The sequence below is a fragment of the Sycon ciliatum genome, chromosome 6 (genome assembly GCF_964019385.1).
Source record: "Sycon ciliatum chromosome 6, ocSycCili1.1, whole genome shotgun sequence".
In the NCBI taxonomy this organism is placed as follows: domain Eukaryota; kingdom Metazoa; phylum Porifera; class Calcarea; order Leucosolenida; family Sycettidae; genus Sycon; species Sycon ciliatum.
This window is the reverse complement of record NC_088648.1, coordinates 15,598,650-15,625,636: the sequence shown is the minus strand read 5'-3', so window position 1 is coordinate 15,625,636 and position 26,987 is coordinate 15,598,650. Positions and strand designations below refer to the sequence as shown.

The following is a 26,987-nucleotide window of genomic DNA, read 5'->3' as shown; positions in this document are numbered from 1 at the left end:
ATTCTTGCAGGTACAACAAACAGATTGCAGATCGTAATTCTTGCTCTACCGGCACGCACCTTTATTTGGGGAAGTGCAATCTCGCCGCTACTCACAAATCAAACAGCCCAGGCTCGAGTAAACAAATCCAATGGTACGAGATTTTCACGAGACGAGACTGCACCCATTGGCTTGTTTCGTATGAAGCAAACAAGTCACTGAATGCATGAACCTCTCCATAATGGAGATTTTCCCTGATACGCGAATTTATTTTGCATACTAGTACTCGGCCAATGCGTCCTTGAACCTTCCCCTACAGATTGGGAACTGCCAACGATGCTATGCCACTGCAAAATTCAGATTCTACCCTATGATCGGGGCACGGAATGCCGGAAGCAATCATGACCAGTGCCTTACTTGTAACGTACCAATGTACAATGAACATGAGTATTTCGACAACACATCTAAGCCTCAGCAGCAACATACAATGTAAGCCTTACCGTCAAGAAGGTTGTTGTTGTTTATTTTACTTCAAGGTGAACTCGCGTTCTTCGCACACTGTTGGCAAGGGCAAAGAGATAGGAATGGATCTAAATCCGAATAAAATCAGCACACGTTTCCGTAAATGAAAGGGTGAGCATAAGCAAATGAATCGAAGGAAACTGGTCAACTCAGAGATCACCTGTCATTGAGTATTCCGCAAAAGGAGGCCTCGACAGCAGAAAAGCTAAATTTAGAAAAGATATCCTGTCAGCTTTTCCATTATTTATTGTATTCCACCTAAAATCAGCACACTTTTCGTAAATGAAAGAGTCAACACAAGCAAATGAATCAAAGGGAACTGGTCAACTCACCTCTCATTGAGTAATATTCCGTGGAAAGAGGTCCCGAAGCGAAATAAGCCAGGACACGAAATATCCGAAACAGCTCATGCAAGAAACAGTTCCAAAGAAGGTAGGGCCTCGCGCATGCACATCCGAAAACGAACTGCACTGCATGCATGCAACACAATGTCTGCCGTGCACGTGCACAGCACGCGGCTACCACCCGTTGGTAGATCTAATAGTACCGAGCACCTTACGTAGAAACTTACGTAGCCTAAGTGAAGTACCGAGCACCTTACGTAGAAACTTACGTAGCATAGCGGTGTCGTTTTTTCTGCCATGTGAACACAATAATAGAAAAGCTGACAGGATCGCTTTTCTAAATGTACTACCGGGGAGCCCTGAAGTAAACTTGAACCAAGGTCGTGATGAGCGAGGTTAGTGTGAAAAAAATGCATACCTGTTCTTACTGCAAGAGGAAACATCTCAAAGAATTCTTGCCAATGCAATAGGGCTAGCGCTACAACGATAGTTTCTGCAGGTTCGGAGCAGAGCATGCAGGAAGTATAATGCGTCTTGCCTTCTCCGTCATGGTCCGTTCCGAATAGCGCCTCGGGAACGATCCTGATCGTGTGCAGGCATTGCGTCGTGAACCAGAAAGCATTTTTCACGTCGCGACCCACGTGATTTAATTGTTCCTTTTGCCATAAAATTCAAAAACTTACACGCAAAAATTCAGTCACTTTTGCATCAAATGTTGCACCGAAAAATGTTAGTGGCGAAAGGAGAATCTTGTCGTTTGGAGTGACAAGTGCTCACCGCTGCTTTTCCTTGTCAGAGTCACCAATACACTTTGTTCTGCAGCGTTGGGAGTGGTGTTGGAGTAGTAATTGCTGATTACACGTCGAGGAAGGCGAGCTTTCCTGCTCAGATATGAGTTTGGACGTATTTTTGAGCCTGGTCTAGTGGAAAAATTCAAAATTGTCTTTTTCAAGAAAAACCCAAGGGGATGATAGGGGACATGTCCTCAGTGCTAGAAGAGGTGTCCAACTATCTGCAGGTGTATATAATTTGCTAATCGAGGACTTAGCTCGCTGTTATATCAGCGCTTGTTATTTGGCCATGTTATTGTTTTTAGCATTTGACCCCACCATTTTTGTTGATCGCTGGCGGTCAAACATGACGCTGTATTTGACTCCTTATATTTGACGACTGAGGCATCATAATCGTTCGACTTTCGATGGTCTTACTTCGAAGTAGAAATTTTTTCTCCACTTCAAGAAGAAAATTTGAAAGAAATAGGACAAATTAGATGAAGCCAGATGCGAACCTTTACCAGCATGTATCTCAAGCAACCCCATCTACCACCCAGCCATTGTGCTGCAGATGCTGAACCTTCTTGTTGCCACCGCCTTGAACCTAACATTTCCACCTTACCGTGTATACTATTGTATATTATGTTATACTGAAGGGTTAGAGTAGCCCCTAAAGGATCAGTGTATATATTTCATATAATTATGAGCCTCTAGATCCGAACAGGAGACTTATGTCGTTTCGCCCAGTACTGAGAAACAAGCATTTCAAAGATGAGTTTTCCGCATAAAACGCTGTATAATTCGCTCAGTGAAACACCGATGACACTCCGAAAGATGAAGAATTTGTACCTACCCGTAGGTTTTGTACGGAGTGATCTGCTGGGATACAGCAATATCATAGTTTAGCTAACTAAAGATGTTCAGAAATGACATCAGCCCCCTTTTGGGATCTAGGGGCTCAAATTATTGTTTACTATTACTTGGTAGAATGTACTTCGAAGTACCTGTCTGCGAGTAAGAGGTTACATTTATGTATTCATGTGTATCCAATACTGTAGACAGCAAGCTGTTTCGGCCATAAAGGCCTCATCAGTGAAGCTACGAGCTAAAGAGGCCGAGCTACCAGCCATGGTGCAAAGGAGGCACCACAGACATTTTAGGTAGCTCGTCGCTCTAGCGCCAGAGTGCTCAAACTACAAAAAGTAGCGGGCATTGCGCGATGCAGCAGCACTAGACCAGCCTACTGAGAGTGCTCAACAAGGCGAAAGCCGAGGAGCGTGATACCCAATGCTGTAGACAGCAAGCGGTTTCGGCCATAAAGGCCTCATCAGTACAGCTACGAGCTAAATAGGCCGAGCTACCAGCCATGGTGCAAAGGAGGCACCACAGACATTATGTGTATTAATGTGTATCTATTGGTATTCTCTATTTCTTCCAAAGGCAACTGCTGTTTACTGTTGTTTCTTGCTATCGTACAATGCATGATAACCTAGGCAAAGATTATAGCGAGGGCTCTGGGCTTTTATTACCTTGGTGGCCTGTTAGTCATAACTCATACTCGTAACCTATCGGTCCTTTTCTTTTTAGATATCCACATGAATCCATACATCCTGTACACACACCTTGTACACACTCTCTCTCCAACGGTCTCTAGGCTACACTGCAATTGATATACATTAGATCAAATTTTCGGGCAAGGCCCATCATCAGGAATAAGACTTATTCCTGATGATGGGCCTTGCCCGAAAATTTAATCTAATGTATATCAACTGCAGTGTAGCCTAGAGACCGTTAGAGAGAGAGAGACTGTGTACAAGGTGTGTGAACAGGATGTATGGATTCAAGTATTGACTACAGTGGAGTCTCCAAACCTTGAGAAAAGATATCCACATGAGTCTACTTATTCGGCCACTAAAGACATCTATCTACCTACCTGTGCAAGACGGCCCAACTGATGAGTCTGATAACCATGAGCCGTCCATCTTACATTTGTATTGAAACGGTCCCGAATGTTGATATCCAGAGTTGCACAAGAAATATATTCCGGCCGGGAATACTCTAGTAGATGGATACAAGACTTTTCCATTCGGAAGTTGTACGTCAGCCATACATTTTGTGTTTCCTGGAGAAGCTGATAATGGAAGTATAAAATTGAACAATATCGTCCCATTTCGCTGTTGCAAACATATAGGTTCGTTGTACAATGTTTACATATTGCTACTTCGGGCTATCTAGTTCACGCGTGAATAATGTGGGGACAGTAAGAGCGGTGATCCACCATCCCGTGTCATCTTTTCGAAAAAGATATCAACAGCTAAGCCAAGCAAAAGCGTCTGCGCTGAAAATCGAGGACAGAATGGAGGTGTTACCCAAGGCGAATGCCTTCATCATAATTATTTTAACGATCACAAAGACCGGTTCTACGAAGAAATCAACAGCAAAGCCAAGCAACTAGCTTCTGCGCTGAAAATCGACCGAATGTGCTACCCAAGGTGAATCCCTTCATCACATAGAAGGATCACGACAGCCAATTTGCATGCGTTGCTCACAAATCAACTACTGACCAGCTCTTCCTCCTCACCCACAGAAGGGCTTCGTCTTTCGACGATAGAATAAATTATAACTGTGCCTTTTTGGACTTCAAAAGGCGTTTGACAAAGTTGGCCACTTCACTCTTATTGAACGTATTCAGCGCTTTTCTTCTCAACAAAAGGTGCAATGGTTTAAAAGTCTCGAGAAGCGCTCGTTTAAGGTTCTTCTCGATTCAGCATTATCATCCAGTAGCTGTATAAATAGCGGGGTAACCCAGGGCCCTCACCTGGCACCCCTCCTCTTTATTCTTTACAATGACCTCCCTACAACCATCCAACGCAGTAACCCATACCTCTTTACTGACGACGTCACATTGCTCTACGAGCACTTCTCCATCTCCGAAGCAGAAAATCTGCAACAAGTGCAGAAGGACCTGACCAGATGCCAAACGGGGGCAAAGAGTGTTACAAGGCCGATTTGCGGCTGCGAAAATGTCGGTCATCTCCAACTATGACCTGCAAGAAACCTCAGTCATCACAATGGACAGTGAATCAACTATTCAGCGCTTGCGGGGGTCGGTTTGACCTTTGCCTGCTGCGACTTTGCTCCGACTTTGTGGCTGCTCTGGTGAGCGGGGGAGACTTGCGAGGCTGCCGAGCTGCTTAGCTGCTTGGTTGCAATTTTCATCTTCCATTCTTTCGTGAATCGTGAGTCGGTGTGAATTTGTATCTCTCCTCTCTCTCCTTCCATTTCTTTCGTGAGTCGGTGTGGAGGTTATCTCTCCGCGCTCTCCTTCCGTTCTTCCGTGAGTCGATGTAGATTTTTATCTCTCCGCTCTCTCCGCTCCGCTCATAGCTCTGTCGCGCTCCATTGCTTGATAGACTCATGGCTTCTCCTTCTTTGGCCGGTATCGTTCTGGGTTTAGGAGTCGGTTTGGGTTTTCTTTTATCGACCCGTTCCGCTCATCGCTCTGCCGTGCTCCTTTCCGCATGGTTCGGCACGGTGGGGCTTGGCTGTGTGCCATTCTAGCCGCTTCACCATTACTTTGTTCCTATCCTCACTGCACCATCTAACATCTCACATACCAGCCTCGGCTGCCGTTCTGTCGCTGTTCTTCTGCCGTTCCTGTTGTTGCTCCGGCGTCGTGCACTGCTCAGCGCTCGTGTGTGGCGACTTCATACAGTTTGTAACTGACTACCACGGTTCATAGTAGTTTCTCCAATGATACTCGGTTTCTAGACCTTGCGAGTGTTGTTGTGTTAGAGTGGGGAGGCACGTCATGGTTTGCTGTTCCTGTGCAAAGACTAGAAAATGCGTGCGTTGCTTGTGTGTATCCAATGGCAATCCATGCTGGGATTGTTGCCCTGGACGAGAAGGCCAGTGCGCAAACCGTGTGCCAGGGTCACATAAAGCCCGTTTTCAACGAGGTGCTAGTACACGGACTCAGTCCGCTACATGGTGCTCGGGGTGGTAATGCCGACCCTGGAGATGCAGGTGCTAATACTACCGGTAGCACGGCACGGTATTTGCGCTCTCAGGCATCTGCAGTTGAGCCTGCTGAGGCCGGTGAGGGAGCTGGGTCTGCGGATCGTGCTTTTGTTCATCACCGCATTTCTGTGCCGGTGATCTCCAGTGACCCTCAGGTTGTCCGTTCGGATGATGTTGTGACGCACAGCCAATTGAAACTCCGTTTCCTTATGCACCGTGTCCACACCAGCAGCATCAGCCCTCTTCTGAAAGATATAGTAGCCCTCCAACCTCCCAGTAACACCCATGGCAATGACAACTGCAAATACGTTGTTCCGCTAACTCGGCGAACATCTGGCTCAAGCTGACCATTGGTTTCCGCCGTGAAGCTTTGGAACACCCTGCCACAGGAACTCACGGCCACTCGTCGTCCAACCCCGTTTAAAAGATAGCTGAAAGTGTTTTTTCTACTGTTAAAGGGAAACTGACCGCCAAAAATATATATGGCGTATCCGAAGGAGAATTGGCCACTGATTCCGATGAGCTATGTCTCTAGCCGATCAGAGAAGAGGAACCGTGTCAAATTTCCTAAATAACACCTTCTATATTTGGAATTTGGGCTTGATAACGTGCGTACTGCTTAGCTGTCACCATGCTGTGCATGCTCAGCAGTGTAATTGAATGGAAGAAAACAATTACTTTGGTGTTTTGCAGCTCTGTTTCGTTCCCTGACGATAACCAAATCTAGATGTAGGAATCTGTTGAGCAGTAGAGTGACACATGTCTTCCCGAAAGCTGTCCAGGCTGCAGTGGTGATGAAGAAGACACGATCATCACCCCGAGACCGATTGTAGCAAATTGGAAAACTCATGGTGAATTTACTTCCACTCCAAGGCAAGGTCGATGTATGAAGGGTGCTTGTACTGCCTTCCAAAGTGAAGAGGAGATGAACATGGCTTTGCATAGCTGTTCTTCTATGCCAACTTACCTACTCTTGCTGGTACCGTAGTGGCATATTGCAAATTTCGTGGACGAACAACTCTAGTCACTAGTGGCTAGTGAGCAACACTAACAGGTGAGATGATTCAATTCGACAAAAATTGTTTTTGTTTGAGAACTGACAGTGGCAGTCATTAGACTCAGAAGGTGTTTCTCTGCTGCTTCTTTCCCTCCATCGGTAGGGTTGTGATAAAAATGCCACAAAAATGCATTCACAGCACCTTCGCCGTCGGCTAGATTTGTGGCGGGTTGGAAACCTGCATGCGCTCTTTCAGGAGGGCCTCGAATGTCAGGACATTTGGCGCAATCCCGGTGGCCGATCCGGTGGTAGAAAACGCGGCGGTACTGACCAAGCCCGTGAGTTTAGGACTCGCATGGCTACGGGGAGAGTGCATGATGCACTACGTTGCCTCGATGAGGCTATTGCTGGTACTGGACAGCAGGGTGTTTCTACAGATAACGGATGAGATAACGATTGAGGACAACGTTCTGGCTGTGGGCGCGGTACTTCAGAGCAAGCAACTGGACGCAGCGCCCGCGGACAACAGTGCTCTATTGTCCGGGACACTGCCGGTTGTCGGTCCGGTCAGATTTTCTGGAGTCAATGGTCACTTCATCCGGAAAACAGCGATGAATTTAAAGGCGGCCGCGGGTCCATCGGGTATGGATTCCCACTCATGGCATCGGGTGTGCACCGCATTCAAAGGTGCTTCCACAGAGATTTGCGTAGCTTTAGCTGCTTTTGCAAGAGCGCATTGCACAAAGCCAATCTCGGGTGAGACACTACTGCCTTTCACGTCTTGTCGCCTTATTGCTCTTAATAAAAATCCAGGCTTTCGCCCCATTGGGGTTTATGAAGTGATGCGCAGGCTTGTAGTCAAGGCACCGCACTAAATCTCTCGCTCACAGATACAGCACGCCTGCGTTAACACATTCGTGCATCACGCAATCTCTCACTGTTGTGGTCTAATTGATAAACTTAGTGGTTTCGCGGTATCAGAGCCACAGGCTGCGTATTCTGCGTTAGTACATGGGCTGCAAGGTGGTTGGAATTACTTACTTCGCACCACTGCAATAGCTTCCGAGTCACTTGAGCAGCTTGATATTCCTTTGGCAGGTGCTTTGCTCCGTGCCATTACCGGACAGTCGTCCTTTACGGACAATGAGGCTCGTAGTGAATGTTGAGCGTAATGCTTTTTCACCTTCAGTGTTTTCCGTGAATGGGGCCGCTGTGCCGGCATCCACGGCCTTCCTCAGGCGCCTTTGCCTGCTCACAACTCAATCTTTGGGAGGTAGGTATTCGTCGATGATGGGATACTATCGCTGTCGGGTGTCTTTTGCGCTGCTACGTTCCGCTATATTGTGTGTCCGGGGTGCTCGGTCGGCCCGTTACCGTCCAGTTAACATGCTTCGTGAGTTGGCGAAGGTGGTGGGTCGGGTTCCCCTGCCACACCCAACTCGGGTGGGTCATAAATATCAAAAATAAGTAAAGAAGGGGAAGCTTTGCGAAAAGGAATTGTACAAGCCGAAAGCCAAACTCCTACAGTACTCCTTATGAATGACGTAGTGATGGACTAGTTGACTACAAAACAAGTTGTTTCACACGACGTACGTTTCGCCGTATGGTTCGTGACGGCTCATCAGGTGTAAAATTTGAAACTCGGATGTTGAGCCAATAATAAAATGCAGAAAGGAAAAGGAAATATAGATACGAGTTAAGAGTCACTCTCCATCACTGTAACCAGATACTATATGCAGTCAGAAAGTGCAACAACTAGGCACAAAACTGACAGAGTACTGAGACATTCGACGTCCTCACACCTAGCTTCAACACATCTCCGTAGCGCTAACCGACAGCCTTCCCACTTGGAAGGTTCAAGGTTATGGAAAGACCAAAGAGGGGAAGGCAAGCGCAACGACAATGAGCACAAGCTACAGTCCCAACAGAACAAAGAATGTCGATTGTTACTGGACTATAATGAGACCAGTATGATATTTGACTTAGCGGTCTAACTCAACATCTTTTCAGTCCGTTCGCGTGGGGAGTGGAAGCAAACTTTTGAGCTCTGATAGTGATATCTTTTTCTGCAGAAACTGGCTAGAGTGCGTGTAGAATTGTTATAAAGATGTCTAGAATCTGTTCCATTCAGCTGAATGAAGGGTGGTCCTCGAAGGATCATGCCTTTTTCATCAGACTTCTTCTGTCAGGTGGTGTAAGACCTGATGATATCAAGCAGGTGGATCTGAGTGGAAAGCGCGGATTCTGTAGAGTTTCGTTTTCCTGCACTGCCGTTAGGGACGAGGTGTTGTCCAGAGGGTAAGAATTCGAAGGAAAACAACTAGTATTAGTAGTTGGTGATGGAGCAGTTGTGTCTGTGCATATATTTGGTGTGGCGGATGACACCCCACTGTCCGCCATTACGTCCGCGATGGAGAAATTTGGATCCGTCATTGGCGTTCCGAAGCGGGAAACAAAGGCTGTGGCAGGCTGCACCTTCACAACTGGTACTACATTCGTAAACTTAGTGCCAACAGCTATCGTACCCTCCACCATCATGTTGTCTGAGTCCCGTCAGAAACTGCTCGGTTGGCCCAGGGGTCAAGTTCCCACGTGCTACAAGTGTGGCTCCAGTACTCATATCACCAAACTCTGCACCCTCAACCAGGCCAGGCCAGGAGGCCCCGTCCGTACGCTGATGCAGCAGCCAGCGCGGTGAAGGGTACTCAGGGCCAGGCGCAGGGGCCACTGGATGACACAGTGGGGGCAAATTCGGAACCAACAGTGAGTACAAGCCAGTCAGCAAGCAGTACAGCTTCAGCACCTGAAACTGGGACACCTCAAGTTTCTTCACCTAGTCAGGAATCAGCCAAACCAGACCAGCTTAACAAGGAGCTGGGAACTGCTCACTGCCCTCCAGATGACAAGGAAGGCTTTACGGTGGCCAAGGGACGCAAAACCTTCAGAGTGCCAAAAAAACTTGATGACTTTTCAGGAAATGAGCTACTGACCGACTCGGACATGGAATAGGAGGACATGGGTAACAACGGGAGCAACGACCGGCATATGACAGTTGGCGAACTCACCATATCGTATTAGATCATGACCAGTGTAGCTTTCTTAAGTGTCTGTAGCCTTAGGAGAAAAGTAGCAGAAATTGAAGACTTTATCTCAACCCGTGGAGTATACATCCTAGGCGTTGCGGAAACTTGGCTGTCAGCCGATGTAACAGACGGAGAAGTAAACATTCCTCATTTCAGTGTGTTCCGCAAAGATCGGGAAGGCAGGCAAGGAGGTGGTGTTGCCTTCTACTGTCATACGTCCTTGCAAGTCCGTGGAAGACCTGACCTTGAGTGTGAGCTGGAGATGCTGTGGCTGGAGATTCTAGCCCCAGGTCGACCAGGCAAAGAGACGGTCTTACTGGGCTGCTGCTATCGACCACCTAATGAATCTGCGGGCTACTGGGATGGGCTGGAGTCAAACCTAGGGACTGCCTGCAGTGGACCGCAGACCAGAACTGTGCTAGTAGGAGACGTCAACGTAAACTTTAATGATGCCCACGCTGTGACTCCTTTGCATCATGTGCTCAACCAGTTTAACCTTCGCGCCCACGTCACATCTCCTACCCGAGTGACCAGCAGTACTGCCACACTACTGGATCTATTCTTGTCTACCACCCCGATCCAGGGTGGTTGCGAGACTATACATTTGGATATCAGTGACCACTCTGCAATACTTCCCAGGCTGCTAATTTCAGCAAGTCACCACTTGAAGGGACAGCATCTGCGCAAGACTCGCTGTTTGCACAAAGTGGATTGGAATATGTTTACATGTGACCTGGAGAAGACGCTAACTACCTGTGACTCTGTCTGTGTGGATGCGCTTTTTATACATTTGGATATCAGTGACCACTCTGCAATACTTGCCAGGCTGCCAATTTCAGCAAGTCACCGCTTGAAGGGACAGCATCTGCGCAAGACTCGCTGTTTGCACAAAGTGGATTGGAATATGTTTACATGTGACCTGGAGAAGACGCTAACTACCTGTGACTCCGTCTGTGTGGATGTGCTTGCGTCGTCACTCACTGCGGGAATTCAGACCACTCTAGATAAACATGCTCCACTTCGGGAACGGCGCCGCAAATCTCGACGTCCTTGCCCCTGGATTACAGATTAGTTAGTGGCAAGTGTTCGTGAACGGAACCGGGTGCATCGTCTTTGGCTCCGAGACAAAACCGATCAGAACCTTCAAGAAGCACACCGATCAGCTCGCTCCAAAGCACGGAAGTTGAACAGGAGTCTGCGCAACTTGTACTTCACTAAGAGATGTGAAACATCAGATCAACGGCAGCTTTGGGCTGTCATGAACGATGTCACAGGCCGACAGAAGACACGGAAAGAACCTGAAGCGCCTCTTGAGTCACTCAGTAAATTGTTTGGAGACATTGTGCATGACCCTATGCGGCCACCTGAGCTGCATATACCACATGGTCCAGCCTCTGCATCTAGCTTCTCAACATTTCAGCCGGTAAGCGTGTCTGATGTTGCACAATGCTTGCAAACTGTGAGTCCTCACAAAGCATCTGGGAGTGACGACATTCCTGGAATTGTACTGCAGCAGTGTTCAGACGTCCTGGCACCTCCATTTACCACCCTAGTCAATGCATCCTTGACATCAGGTACTGTGCCAGTGTGTTTTAAAACATCACACATTAGTCCACTGTTCAAGAGTGGCGATGCAACATCCCCTACTAACTATAGACCAGTGTCATTGCTCCCTATTCTGTCCCAGATTTTGGAGTTCTTTCTAAAGAAGCAACTCACAGGATACCTCACGCAACATAGCATATTACCTAGCAGTCAGTTTGCCTACAGGATAATGCACTCTACCTAAGATGCATTAGTTCTAGCCGCCAACCGTTGGCTGTTGGCCAAACAAGAGCGAAAATACACAGTTATTGTGATGATTGACATGTTGCTTTTTTCTACAAAATCCACATATCTCCAGAACAATCCACAGCTACCTGATGAATTGAGCAGTCCCTGAGGGAAATCATCCAGCAAATTATATTTGAAGGTCGCGAGACGCGAGTCGCACTGGCAGGAGATCTACACGCGTATTGTGAAATTATTTTCTAAGGCCCAACCATTGATTCAAGAGCGGACTTCGTTCTCTTCTTTCTGGAAGTGCGAATACCAGTCGACATTGAATTCTTTCTCTTTCTGCGAGTACTGCCTTCCCCTTCAATAGATAAGAAAGAACGAGTGAAGAGGGACACGAGCAGCAGGTTCTAAGTAGGTCGCCAGAAATTTGGCATAAAAGCGGGAAGATATTTCCCACAACGATTGATTGCCCAAACATCAACCCTACCGAAAAATGTACTGAAAATCTACACTTGTCAAAAGATGCGCGCGCAGAGGGTGGGAGCCAACTTGAATCCTACTTATGGAGCAGCACAAGTTCTACATCTTCTCCATGATAAACCTATATTGTCGACATAAGTTTTTTTATTTTGAAAAGTCTAGACTTCGATTTTTTTTCAAGTTCATGACAATTCTATGTCTCAATTTTAGGGAAATCTCTAACTCCCTATCCACTGATGGTTCTGGCCTAAGCTGATAAAAGAAAATTGGCATGTTATCATAAATGAAAGGCGTCCATTTGATTTCAACTAACTCTCCAGCACATTGGTTCCACCCCATTACCTAGTGTGTTCTTATCTTTGCATATAACGACGGATTGATAATCACAGGTTGCCGTCTCAGGGTAACATCCAGTTGCTAGGTAAGCAGTCACCGTTCTCCCTAGCAATAGTTCCATGTGTGCTCGGTAGGCCTGGAAACACTCATTGATGTCGTTAGTAGTAATTAACTTTAAAGTCACTGTGATGTCTGTGCACGTTTTGCTGGCTACAGTAGAGGACGCAACAGACCATGAACTGTCGCTGATCAAGTATTCACCATTGGTAGTGTTGCAGTTGAATTCAGCTGCATGAGCAGAATATACACAGTGAGAAAGTAATTTGGCGTTACAACAGCGTTCTGCATTAAAATTATTCCCGTAGCTATGGCGCTAGTCAGGGTCCACACGACGTTAATTATAAGTAAGTGGATGGCGGGGAGGGCCTTATGGCTTGTTAGTTGTCGACAGGTTAGCCTGAGGGCCGTGGGTTCGAGGGCTAACCTGAATTTCATTGACTTATGCCTGTGTACCCTTATATTGGGTAGTTGTGTTGTTTGTGGGCAGAGAGATTTATTGTGGCATGATAGAACATTTTCTTCTGGCAACTCAACAGCACTGAGGTTTAATAAAATGAGAAAATAAGCAAAGGAAATTATGAGCTCTTATTGTGAGCTTCATTCATATTCTTAGCTTCTGGAGCGGTTTACGGGCTTCGAGAAAAATCGTTTAGGAGACATGACTGTTGTGAACCCTCTGGAACGAACGACCCCACACGTCACGAGGACTACTATTTATTCTCAACAGTATATTTCAATTCATCGAATAATTAACAATGAACACTAATACCACCAGCTATTTATAGCATGCAAAACAGCGTACATGCAAAACATACGCATATAACATACGCATTATATAACGGGAAATAACAGCGTATACAGCAAAACACACACAGCGCATATAGCGTATGCCATGCAGCAACATCAGAGGTAGGGCGGAGTCGAAATACAACATTGCAACGAATACAATGCCATAAGCGCGAAGGCCTTTCCCACTTGAGAACTGGTGGTTTGCAACATTCTTCCCACCAAAGGGCTTCTCACCGCCGTACAGCAATGCACACAAGTCAAAAACGATCTGGGGCTCTGACTACGCGCCCAGAACGCGTCATCTCCTGCTGCCGTGGTGGTGGTAACGGTGCTGACGGTTCATACGCTGGCTGCTGAGGAACGATAGCAGGTTGAGCGGCATCGGCAAGCCCAGGAGCCACGTCCTGTGACGATACTTCTAATGGCACTAATCTCTGGATTGGCCTCAACAGGGTACTGGTATTCAACTTAACCTTGGCAACACGACGCTTACCATCTCAACCAGGGAATAACTCGATGATCCGTCCCAAACGCCAGAACTGCTTGCGCTTGGTATCATCGAGAACAAAGACACCATCACCCACAGCTAAAGGGCGTGACATGGTCTGTTGGTGCTTGTTCAGCTGACTTAGGTACTCCACCTCCCAACGATTCTTGACATGCTTCAGTGTCCGACTGAGGTAACGCAATCTCGCTGATATCTGCGTAGCGTCCGGGGTACCTGCTGGCTTCTCTGACGACATCCAGATGTTACCCATCATCATTGCAGGGGTTACTGGTGGCTCATCCAGGCTATCAGACACATAAGTTAGCGGACGACTATTCACCACTGCTTCAACCTCATACAAGAGGGTCTCAAGCTCCTGGCCCTTCAGAAACGCTGTTCCCATTTCCTTTTTCAAGGCACTCTTCACTGTACCAACCATTTGCTCATAGAAGCCTCCATGCCATGGTTCAGCTGCAGGATTGAACATCCATGGCACGCTCAGTTTGTCAGATGCCACCTTGAACGTTGTAGCGTTGTAAGACCTGATCCGAGACGGCAAACTACGTCTCGCGACAAACTTCCGAAATGCTATCAAGAATGACTCAGTACTTAAACTTTCGACCACCTCCAACTGCTCTGGTGGTGGCACACACAAACAATGCTATCCATACCTTCGGAGATGACTCACCGCGGCGCACGTACAACGGACCAGCATAGTCGATGCCAGTAGTTGCGAACGGCCTCTCGTGAACAACTCGGTCTTCTGGCAGCGGCGGGCAGACTTTTGAGGCAGCTTTAGCCTTGTAGTGGCGGCATGTAACACATCGCTGAGTAATGTTGCGTAGCGCTCGTCCACCACCGATAATCCAGAATTTCTGACGAATGAACGACAAGACTCCTTCTACACCTTGGTGCATCCTTTCATCATGCATTTTCTCCAACAGCAACTCGGTCGGATGATGTTTGCCTAACAGGACTGGGTGCTTGGCCCCATACGCCAACTCGCTGTGCTGAAGTCGTCCCCCGGTTCTGAGCACTCCATGCTCATCCAGAAACGGTGCAAGCTGATACACCTTCGACCCAGGCTTCACTGGTTGACCTGGCTTGATCAGCTCAAGATCCTCAGCGAAACATGCGGCTTGAACGATGCGGTACAATACGTTGTCTGCTGCAAAATAGAGTTCAGCACGAGGCTCAGTGTGCTTCCACTGCAACATCCGAGTCACCATGCCCTGTGCCCTCGACCACTTACTGAATCGGAGCCACCATTCCTTATCAGATTCTCGACGACAGGTGGTGGCTGACACTCGTACTTTCACACTTGACTCATCTGTAGCTGCGGTTGAGGATGTGGTGGGCCAGTCATTGGGCTCCGTGATCCAGGTTGGTCTGCCCCTCCAGAACGACTACGGATCTGCTGTGCACTACTCTCACGCGACAGTAAATCTGCTGGGTTGTGAAATCCCGGGCAATGGTTCCACACAATGCCGACCTTCTTCGATATCTCTTGGACTTGACTGACGCGGTTAGCCACAAATGTTTTCGATTTGTACGATGGATTACTGATCCAATGAACGGCAGTGAGACTGTCAGTCCAGCCATAAACTTGCGTGACGGTCACACGCAGCTCCTTCACCACAAACTCAGCGTAGCGAGCCGCTAGACATACTGCTTGTAACTCAAGGCGGGCTAACGTGGGCGGAGACATGGGTGCCACTTTGGCCTTGGCAAATACCAAGTGCGACTGTCCATTGACGACTGCATACAAACAACATCCAAACGCTTTCTCACTGGCATCGGCGAAGGCATGAAGCGCAATCGGCGTGCCAAGATTGCAGCAAATCCAACGTAGTATGTCAATGCTCACCACTTCGCCCAACTCTCCCCACCATTGCGCACATGCGGCTGCGATGCCATCAGGCAACTTATCATCCCAGTCGCCTCCGACTTTCCAGGCTTGCTGTAGCAGTATCTTTCCCGGCACAACTGCCGGTGCTGCTAGACCTAGCGGATCAAACACTGACGCAACACACTTGAGGAGGGATCCGGTTCTGTAAAGGAACAATAAGTCAAACAAATATACCGTGGCACAAACTATGACACTATGGACATCCAGGTGCAAACAAACACAAGAAGCTGCTACTCGAACAATTTCAAACTAATAATGCTGTCTTATTGATCACACATATTAGGCGTATGAATACGTTGAAAAACAGCTTCTAACACGCTCAATTGCAACTGATAATCATTAAGAGCACTGCACAAAACAGAAAAAGAAGAATCAGAATAAACCCTGCAACAATCAGGACAAGATACAAGATGCTTATACACTGATGATTTCCTACGAGCAAACACGCGCTCCCACTCACACGTACTCACACAACCATTCTCGCTCTCACACTCACCGAACTCACTGGCCGCATCTTCCTCGACGACGTCCTGCTTCAGATTAATCAAGTCCCGTCTTGAAGTCAATCATTGTTTGGACAGCGTTACTAGCAACACTCACTCATCGCCTGAAGGTGTTCAGGATTGGAGAAGTACATCGGCAGAAGGTCCTGGTCTTTCTCTGGTGGTGCATATATGTAGGACTCAGTATAGAGTCCATGCACTATATGATGTCCAGCACCCTATATAGAGTCCATTGGTCCAAAATTCACTATACAGAGTCCAGGAGTCCACTCAGTTTTGATCAGCTTCATCCTGCCGCGCAATCCCCTTTAAGGAGTACACTTTTTCTACAAGTCCCCTATTCACGGTCCAGGAGTCCAGTTTATCCAGTCACGCCGTCCTGTGTGTTGTGCCCCGAAATAGAACACATTTTAAAAAAATGTCAGTTTTGCTTGCCTCGTGGCAGCGCATTCCTTTCTTCACTTCAGCCATGGCTGCCAATTCTGCTGTGCAGTTGCTGACAGTAATCTGTCTCGAGCTAACCAAGGAGGATAAGGAAACGTTCAAAATCAAATCTGGAAAGCGTCCTGTGGTTCTCTGAAGACGTTTCATCAGTGCGCGGGGTGAAAGCAGAAATTGCAGAACGAGAAAAGTTCAGCACAGTTCAAATCTGACGAGTCAGGTACACTGACGCTCTCTTTCGTTCGACGCCACAAGGATCCCCTGTTTGGCTGGCCATTGCTGCCAGTAAGACGTTTGAACGGTTTCAACAGAGCGAGGGATGAAAGCAGAAAGCGGAGAAAGAGAAATGTTCAGCACAGTTGCAATCTGACGAGTCAGATACACTGACACTCTCTTTCGTTCGACGCCACAAGGATACCCCTGTTTGACTGGACAAGAGCTGCCTGTACCACCGTGTCAAAAGGCTGTCCAACTACATGGCAGGACGATGACTGAGGTAAGGAAGCTTTTACTCGCTTCGATTGGTCTGCTGTTCTGTCGTTATGCTTGAATTTTTTTCTATTTTCAAGGAGCGTATCGCGTTTGTTTGATGTTGCTTGAATGAATGCCCTAAAAGTAATCAACCACTTCGTAATAGTCCTCAAGGACTGCAAGGACTTTGCATCAATCATATATGATCGTCTAGCTATCATCAATTTTTATTTCATGAGAAATGTATTTTTATCCCTGTGATAATTATGTGAACTCCACGACACTCTTCCTGTAGTATGATGTCGAATACAATGGGATCCACAAACGCAGTGCCAGTGTACTAGTAGTAGTAGGACTAGGAGGATTGCTTGTATGCCAATGACAAGAAAAAGCTTCTCAAGCTAATACTCGTATTCCCTGAAGTAACCGTTTTGATGTCACGAACATGACATTGTGTCAGTGGAACTGCCTCGTGACAACAAATCATTGCATTTCCATTCTGGGGAAGACTGACTGACAGCAACGCTGTACAGATTGTTCAAATCATCTCATTTCAATTTAGTTGCAGTGAAGTGAAACACTGTGTACACTACATGTATGTTGGTGTGTCTGTGCGTTTTGAGTGTGCACAAACGATCTTATTCCTCGTATTACTAATAGATTATTGTACCCACCATCACCTGTTCACAGGTCTTTGAGTGGATTGATTTTCATTGAGCATCACATTCGTTGAGAACTTGGTAGTTGTGTGCTCCCATGCATCATTACGGTAATAAGCGTATCCTTGTGCTATCTATTTGTTGCAGGTGTGCTGATCTTCAGAAGCTTGCGGAACTGAGTGCTGCTGAACATTTGCATGGCCATGAGCAATGGTGAAGCTTGATATTGCACTCTCAGCATGTGCTAGTATTATGCTGACCACTGCACTATGTTACTCTCTTACACTACTACGTGTATGTAAACGTGCGTGTACCCGTCCCCGTACGCATTCGTTTCGTATAATTATTTGTTATCCCTCTTGACTTTACACGTAAATGGGTGGACGTTTGCATGGCTGTTGGATTTGCGTGTGTATTGTGTCTCTACTCTTTTCTTGGTGTTTTCTTGGCGTTGTATAAGTGTGTGTGTGTGTGTGTGCGCGACCGCGCGCACAATAATTTGAAAACAAATGATTAATCCTGGGCTCTCTATTATTCTCTTTCGATTCTAGGTTTTTTTTAGGTATTTTCTTGGCGTTGTGTGGGTGTGTGCATGTGTGTGTGCGTGCACAATAATTTGGCAACACTACATGATTGAGATATTGTAATTTGCAGCGTCTGCGAAGAGACCACTTGATTTGAGGATGGTGTTTGTAGGGTTTTTCATGTAATGACGTGGCTGCAGTGGCGCCTAAATACATATTTTTATCTTGAGAAGTGAATGATGTAAAGGATTAAAGGGAGAGGCCGTTTTCTGGTTAATATTCACTGCTTACAGCAGATCCTATGTCTATTTTCGAACTCGATAGGGGATGCCTAATTGGCTGGACTTTATACAGGGGTGTTGTCCACATAAAGACTCTTTAGGCCAAACTAAAGAAGGTGTGTGGTTCGACTCACCCGACCGACCGTACAATTTCAGCCCGACCGTAACTTTTTTTCGGCGGGCTGTCGTGTGACTGACGTACGTGGACTGAACACGTCCACGTCTACGTGCTGTGCGGCGTGAGTCTGCGGACGCAGGCGGCTCCTTTTGGACTTGACTTGTAGTTGTACTGCAGTGCAGTGCAGTGAGTGGTACGACTGCTGCCTTGTGCTGGTAGTAGAGTCTACTCGATACGCGTATACAGTGTATTTACATGTACTAAAAATATATATTAAAAAAAAAAAAATCCGCCCGCCCGCCCGTAAAAAAATGTCCATGTTAGTCGAACCACACACCTTCTTTAGTTTGGCCTTATAGTGGATTTCAATGTTTGGACTCCGTACAGTTGATTTTGGACCAATGGACTCTATATAGGGGTGAAGCCAAATGGCTGGACTCTATACAGGGAGTGATGTCCATCGAAACTTTGAGCTCACAGTTGATTCGAAGTTTGGACTCTGTACAGTGGATTTTGGACCAATGGACTCCATATAGGGGTTGGACATCATATAGGGGCTGGACGCTCTACTGAGTCCAACATATACACCAGTGCGAGTCCATCCCGCCAGGATCTCTTCGTACCCTTCGCGGATCGTAGGACCCGCCTGGATCTGGCCCTGGGGCTCCGTCTGCCAACTAAACGAACCTGCGCCGAACGATCTCGCCCTGTCTCACAAGGAAGTGCCCTTTGGAACGTCCTACTGGATGCAGTCAGAGTACTGTCGTCTCTCAGCAGCTTCAAAGCAGCCGTCGTACCGGATACTCGACGATCCTCCTGATGTTACAATATAAACCTAACCTGAGACAGCTTCCTGTATTTGATTGATTTTCATTGTTTTCCATTGTCATTTGCCATGGCGACCCCCGTAAGTCCGTAACTGGTAGGGCAGGTTTTGGCCTGAAAAAAATCCTCCCGATGTTAGTAGCAAGTAGCCTCGGGAGTGTCTTATAAGCCGGGTTACAGAACTGTCGGCTTAACTTGTAGTTTTAGTAATTCTTCGCCCTTCCCTGAGATGTCTACCCCTCTCTCTTCTTTTCCATTATTTACTCCACAACCCTCCTTCCCCTGTAACACAATAGCATATTCGCTGTCTTTTCATTGAGCATTTGTGCTCGATTGGATTTTCGAAACCAAATTAAGTATGCATAGATTATGATAAAAACAGTTTTTTTTACTGGAGCCACGTAAACCCGTCATGTGTGAGCCATGAATAAGGGGAGTGGTGGCGTGGTCTGGGATGCTCTGCTGCCCTTGCGTCTCGGCATCATCACAACCAGGCGCTCCAATAGCATAGAGAGAAAGAGAGGGAGAGAGAGAGAGACATAGACAGAGAGAGAGAGAGAGAGAGAGAGAGAGAGAGAGAGAGAGAGAGAGAGAAAGAGAAAGAGAGATAGATAGATAGATAGATAGATAGATAGATAGATAGATAGATAGATAGATAGATAGATAGAGAGAGAGAGAGAGAGAGAGAGAGAGAGAGAGAGAGAGAGAGAGAGAGAGAGAGAGAGAGAGAGAGAGGAGAGAGGATAGAGAGAGAGAGATAGAGAGAGAGAGCGGGGAGGGTTGGGGAGCAAGACAACTAAATAAGAGAACTAAATAAAGTATATAAATAAAAAAAAAAGAGAGAGAGAGAGGGGGAGAGAGCGAGCGGGTAGGGTTGGGGGCAAGAGAGGGGGACAGAACTAAATAAAGTATAATTATAATAATGCGTAAGGGGTGCACATTCAGATCCAGAGAAAAGAGTAAGCAGGGCACGAGGCGTATGGCAATATGCAGCAGTGTGTGGGCAGATGTGCATACATCTTACAAAGTGTCAGTGGCCCAGTGCCATTGCTGGGCACGGAGGTGCCGGAAGACAGACACTTTGAAACTTTGCAGCCGTTTCCGGTCAGGTGGCTGGCTGAGGACGGCGGGTGGCAGGCTATTCCATACAGGGACAGCACAGGCGGGGAAAGCTCTACGGCAACTTGCTCGGCTATTGACAGGTAGCCCTGTCTCAACCTGGTAGTTATGCATGTCGAGACGGACGAGAGAGAGACGAGTGGGGCGAATATCTGTCCGAGTCAATGAGCTGCACCTTCCAATCGCTGGATGAATCAGCTTCAGCCTTTCGTGATAACGCCCTGTTGGCAGTGAACAAGCTGTGTTCACTACAGCCCTGCCGCAGCCAGCAACCCCTGAAACCGAAACCCTCCCCGTGGTGTACACCGGCGCTAACACATCAATCACGTGCCTCCATGGTTGCAGGGCGTCTTACTTGCGGAAGAGAATAGGCCCATCTTTTCTCGCCTGATGTCGCCTTTTGTCCATGTAACCGCCTTCGTTATTCATATGTTGGCCTATTTAATATTGGCATGCTCTGCGGATTTGTAGGCATGCTAGGCAGTTTTTAATAATATTATTCTGCAAAGTATTTTGTAGGTGCGTGACTACTACGTCATGTACTACAATTGGTACATGACTTAATAATAGCCGTTGGGCATGGTACAATAATCTTTTCTTCTTCTTTTTTATTTTGTTTTATCAATGGCGTTTCTTTTACCTCGAATGGTTTACAATCTGTATCACAATTATTTGTGGGTTCAGCAATAAAGGATGTACTAGCGCTAACACATTTCTTCCATCATGGCAAACAGTACCGAGCAGCAAGAAGCGAAGGAACGCTGCTTAAAGGGAAACTGAACGCCAACAATAAGTATGGCTTATCCGAAGGAGAATTGGGCACTGATTCCGATAAGCTATGTCTCAAGCCGATCAGAGAAGAGGAACTGTGTCAAATTTCATAAATAACACCTCCCATATTTGGAAATTCGGCGTGATGACGTGCGTACTGCTTAGCTGTCACCATGCTGTGCATGCTCAGCAGTGTAATTGAATGGAAGAAAACAATTACTTTGGTGTTTTGCAGGTCTATTTCGTTCCCTGACGGTAACCAAATCTAGATGTAGGAATCTGTTGAGCAGGAGAGTGACACATGTCTTCCCGAAGGCTGTCCAGCCTGCAGTGGTGATGAAGAAGACACGAACACCCCAAGATCGATTGTAGCGAATTGGAAAACTCATGGTGAATTTGCTTCCACTCCAAGGCAATGTCGAGGTATGAAGGGTGCTTGTACTGCCTTCCAAAGTGAAGCGGAGATGAACATGGCTTTGCATAGCTGTTGTTCTACGGCAACTTACCTACTCTTGCTGGTACCGTAGTGGTATATTGCAAATTTCGTGGACAAACAATTCGAGTCACTAGTGGCTAATGAGCAACACTAACAGGTGAGATTTTTCAATTTGACAAAAGTTGTTCTTGTTTGAGAACAGATGGTGGCAGTCATTCGACTCAGTAGGTGTCTCTCTGCGGCTTCTTCCCTTCATCGATAGGGTTGTGCTTGAACTTGAAGTCGAAATAAATAGGACATGTTAAACAAAATCTGATCATGTAATTCGAATTTCAATTTCAAAGTATGTGTACATCAAATCACAAAAATTTCAATATGGTGCTGTGCACTGAAAAAGACTAGGAGCTGGCAGCAATGGAAAGGGTAGAAACGAAACTAGTAAAGTAGAGTATTCATAAGGCAGAGGGAGTTGAAAACGGGAGACGAGTAGTGAGCATTTCAGTTCAAAGTAGTGTCAATAGATAGCATCGTGTTGCATATGTTGTGAATATTGTGCGAATCTAATGATTGGCAGAGGGTAGTGATTAAGCAGAGTATTGTTACAATACGAGGTACTTTGTGAGCAGATAGCAATCAATATCACGACATGGTTTAGACAGGAACTCATAAATGTCAAGAAATTGATAATCCAAAATTATAATTATTATCCCCTGAGTAGTATTATTATTATGGTGTTCTCCTGTGTTTACATGCAGAGCCTTGACGTTGCTGGACGAGCGACAATATAAATTACATAAACTTGTAGCTCATAATGTGGGATGACTGCCGTGTTGCATTGCCAACGCACACCCATCCTGTGTCAGTGCAGCCATCCAGCAACTTGTACTCCCCGGACCAGATGCCGCTGCAGCTGAACACCATGCCGATGGAAAGCCAGGAGTTGATGGCGAAGCATTCTGGTCTGCACAGTACAAGGCAAAGAACAATTATGAATTATAACGCACTGTAATCCTTCCCACACGTCTTTGTAAAAACAAACAAACAGTGCCATTATCACAACACTTGATCAAGCATCTTGATGGAGGTATTTTCCATTGTGCTAGCCCAGCATCTGCACCAGGAAGTCCATGTACACTTACAAGTATCTTGTGTGTGTGTGTGTGTTTGTGCGTGTGTGTGTTTGTGTATCCGTCTGTGCACACGTGTGTGTGTGGGGGGGGGGGGTAGACGCATATGTGTATGGGTAGGAGTGTGTGTGGGGGGGGGGGGGTCACGCACATGTGTATGGATAGGCGCGCTGCATGCGTGTGTCTGTGGGATGGGGTGGGGGTGCACGCACATGTGAACATGTGTGCGCGCAATATAGAATGTGTGTATTGTGTTCGTTGAACACAGGGAGTCCTCCTGATTCCATAAACTTTGTGATCATTGTGATTTCATGTGCTTTGAAGTTGAAATTCGCAATACATGTACTGATGCTTGATTAGATTTATGTTCCACATGTTCTATTTATTTTATTTTACTTCAAGCACTTGTACTATCAAGCACAACCCTACCAATGAAGGGAAAGAAGCAGCAGAGACACCTACTGAGTCAAATGACTGCCACCGTCTGTTCTCAAACAAGAACAATTTTTGTCAAATTGAAAAATCTCACCTGTTAGTGTTGCTCACTAGCCACTAGTGACTCGAGTTGATCGTCCACGAAATTTTCAATATGCCACTACGGAACCAGCAAGAGTAGGTAAGTTAGCGTAGAGCAACAGCTATGCAAAGCCATGTTCATCTCCGCTTCATTTTGGAAGGCAGTACAAGCACCCTTCATACCTCGACATTGCCTTGGAGTGGAAGCAAATTCACCATGAGTTCTCCAATTCGCTACAATCGATCTTGGGGTGTTCGTGTCTTCTTCATCACCACTGCAGGCTGGACAGCCTTCGGGAAGACATGTGTCACTCTCCTGCTCAACAGATTCCTACATCTAGATTTGGGTACCGTCAGGGAACGAAATAGAGCTGCAAAAACCAAAGTAATTGTTTTCTTCCATTCAATTACACTGCTGAGCATGCACAGCATGGTGACAGCTAAGCAGTACGCACGTCATCAAGCCCAATTTCCAAATATGGAAGGTGTTATTTATGAAATTTGACACGGTTCCTCTTCTCTGATCGGCTCGAGACATAGCTCATCGGAATCAGTGCCCAATTCTCCCTTGGATAAGCCATACTTATTTTTGGCGTTCAGTTTCCCTTTAACAAGCGCCTAAAGAACCAATATTTTGTTAGGGAGTTTTCAGACTGCCGAAATGATCCTTGCCCCCAAAGGAAACTGCTTAACAAACTCCTTGGGCGGAACACCATTCCAACACCTCTCAAAGCCGAAGTTTCCAGCCTCATCAACTTCTTTGGATCAGTCCATGGACAGGCTTCTTAAGAAGATTTTCCTTTTCAAATCCACCGGATCCGACGAACTCCCATCCCTTACTTTGAAGATCTGTGCAGAATAACTAGCCGGTCCCCTCTGTCTTATTTGCAACGAATCACTCTCCCTTCATTCCTTTCCAGACATCTATAAATTAGTGTGTGTATTTCCCCTCTTCAAGAAAGGCAATCCAGAATGCCCCTCTAACTATCGTCCCATATTATTCTCTACTCCACATCGTATCCAAGCTTCTAGAAAACATCATCCTTCATCAAGTGCAGCGCTCTATCAACACCCATCCAGAGCTCAACATGCTTCCTCCCCAACAGGTAGACTACCGCTCCGATCAATCCACAGAAGATGCACTTTCACTGGCGATATAAAGTGGCAATAGCGCTCGAATGACGGTCAGTTCACTGGAGTACTATTCTTGGACACGAGCAGGGGCTTTCGACCAGGTCCAGCATCAGCCACTGATCAACGGCCTCTACTCCTGCGGTATTTGTGGCACAGCACTATCTTGGTTCGCTTCCTATCTAAGCGCTTGTCCACAGACAGTGACGAACCCCTCCACTAAAGTTTCCGGCAGCTCCGTAACTAGTAGCACCACAAGGCTCTTTTCAATATCTACACAAGACACATAACAGACGTCACACCAACTCACATTATACTCTACGGCGACTATATAGGACTCTACACATCGAGCAGCTGCATCAAAACGATATAGAACCGACTACCAGAGAGCTTCGATGCGGTTAAATCACACCTCACGGAACTGGGCCTCCTACTGGACCCCGACAAGACGCAATTATTGTTTGTTTGTTTGTATACTTAATTTGAATTGGCTTATCCAAACTAGCATAAGTGCTCAATGACAAGGCAGCGAATATGTTATTATGTTACAGGGAAGGAAGGTTGGGGAGAAGATAAGGAGAAAAAGAGAGAATGATAGATATCTCAATGAAGACGGAAGAATTATCAAAACTCCAAGAAAGCCAGCGACCGACAGTTCTGTAACCCGCCTAATAAACTAAGTACTTTTTTTAAGGCGTGTACTGGACTGTCATTAAGCTGAAACAGAAAAATAATAATAATAAGGCTCCCATTTTGATAGTCCAGGGGATTGCCCACGCCTGAAAAGAGAAAAAATAGAGAAAATATTTATTTATGGTTTATTTGAATTCGGATAGCTCAACAGTACAGAAGTACAACTACAAAGAGTACCGAATAGAAAGCCCCGAGAACGGAAAACCAAAAAAACTAAACAAAAACAGCAACATCAATTTACTGATTATGCACATTGCTTGAAAGCAAATCACAACAATGATTAAGAGTTAAGTCTTTTAGCCAAATAGCCAATCTGACGCGGAAATCTGCGATAGTAGTGCAGGACTTTAGGTCGTCTGGCAAATATTTCCAAACAACAGCCAATTTATTTGAAAAGGACGGAAACTTAGACATAGATCTATAGCGATTGATACTCATGTTATTATTTGTTGAGCCGAGAGTAGTTCGGGTAGACGTACAGATGGGAAGGAGGCACTGCAAGCAAAAAGCCGGCTTAATACACTATCAGTGGAAAATGAATACAAGGAACAAAAATACTGATCGATATTGGAAAGAGGAAACATTGAGATGGTGAAGAAGTGGCGTGATATTAGCTTGGGGTGATGCGCCACAAGCAACTCGTACAGCGCGCCGGTGGAGTGCGGCTAGCTTGTTTCTATTTTTAACGGATGTTAACCCTTTAAGAGCCACAGGAAATTTTCAAAAATCTGCATTTTTTCATGTTCCTCGGATCATAGCTTCAGTTCTACTCACTCAATCCTCACAATCTAGGGCTTCCTGGAACGGTCTCCGCGAGAGGAAGAGAATGAGGTCGATCATGATAGCCAGCACACCGTCTATCCAGCGCTAGATCGCAGCGACAGTACGAAAAATGCCCCAAATGCGTCCAATTGCGTCCCGCTCCAGATATTTCATTCTACTCGATCATGGAGTTCCAATTATTTTGCTGTGTACTCTTGACAATATCAATTAACGAACGGTATACAGGGAGAGCATATTGTAGATCAGGCTGAATAACACCGACAACGAAAGTACGGCGGGAAAACAGGTTCATCTGGCGTAAAGATCATCGCAGTACACCGATCTTCTGTGAGGCTTTCCGGACGACATTGTTAATGTGTTGGTCAAAGGAAAGCTTATTGTCAACGACTCCTAGGCTTCTGGTGCTTTCCACTTCCCCTAGCTGACTCCCTGTGGCACGTTTGGGTTGGATTTGCATGACAACGGTTTTGTCGGTATTAATCTGCATGCCAAGGGGCCCAAGGTGGTTGTTTAGTATCTCCAGGATCACTAGAGTAGACTGCCTTGTCATCTGCGAACATCAGTAATTTTGAACCCTCTGTCTCCGCAAGCCGGGGAAGGTCCCTAAGGTAGACATTAAAATGGGTAGGGCCTAAAATACTTCCCTGAGGAACTTCTCGAGACACTGCAAGACTTGAAGACTGGATTGTTTGCGTGACGACACACTGAGATCTCCCAGCGAGGTATGACGCAAATCAACCCAGGGCGCTTGCATGAACACCAATGCCATGGAGCGCAACGAGTAACTGTTGATGCTGGACGCGATCAAACGCCTTGCTGAGGTCAACAAAGGCTACACTGGTAGTCTCTCCGCGGTCCTGGTCCAGTTTCCGATCATTTACAGCAAGTGTGAGCAGTTATGTCGTGGAACGAGCTCGTCGGAACCCAAATCGTTGATCGTGGAGGTGATTTTCGATGGTCAAATTTTCACATGCCTGATTTAGAACCAGGCGCTCCAGAGTCTTAGCCAGAATCGACGAGAGTGACACAGG

The 26,987-nt window shown here is 46.4% G+C and overlaps 1 long non-coding RNA gene across 1 annotated transcript in view; it reads right to left on the bottom strand.

The window, feature by feature from the left end:
• Positions 1-3,557: 3,557 nt before the first annotated feature.
• Positions 3,558-26,987, bottom strand: part of LOC135818860 (uncharacterized) — a 34,196-nt gene continuing 10,766 nt past the window's right edge. Inside the window, exons 3-4 of the long non-coding RNA XR_010553791.1 lie at positions 12,320-12,601; positions 3,558-3,749 (exon numbers count right to left, since the gene is read on the bottom strand). This is a non-coding gene — a long non-coding RNA (uncharacterized LOC135818860). The remainder of the gene's footprint in view (positions 3,750-12,319; positions 12,602-26,987) is intronic.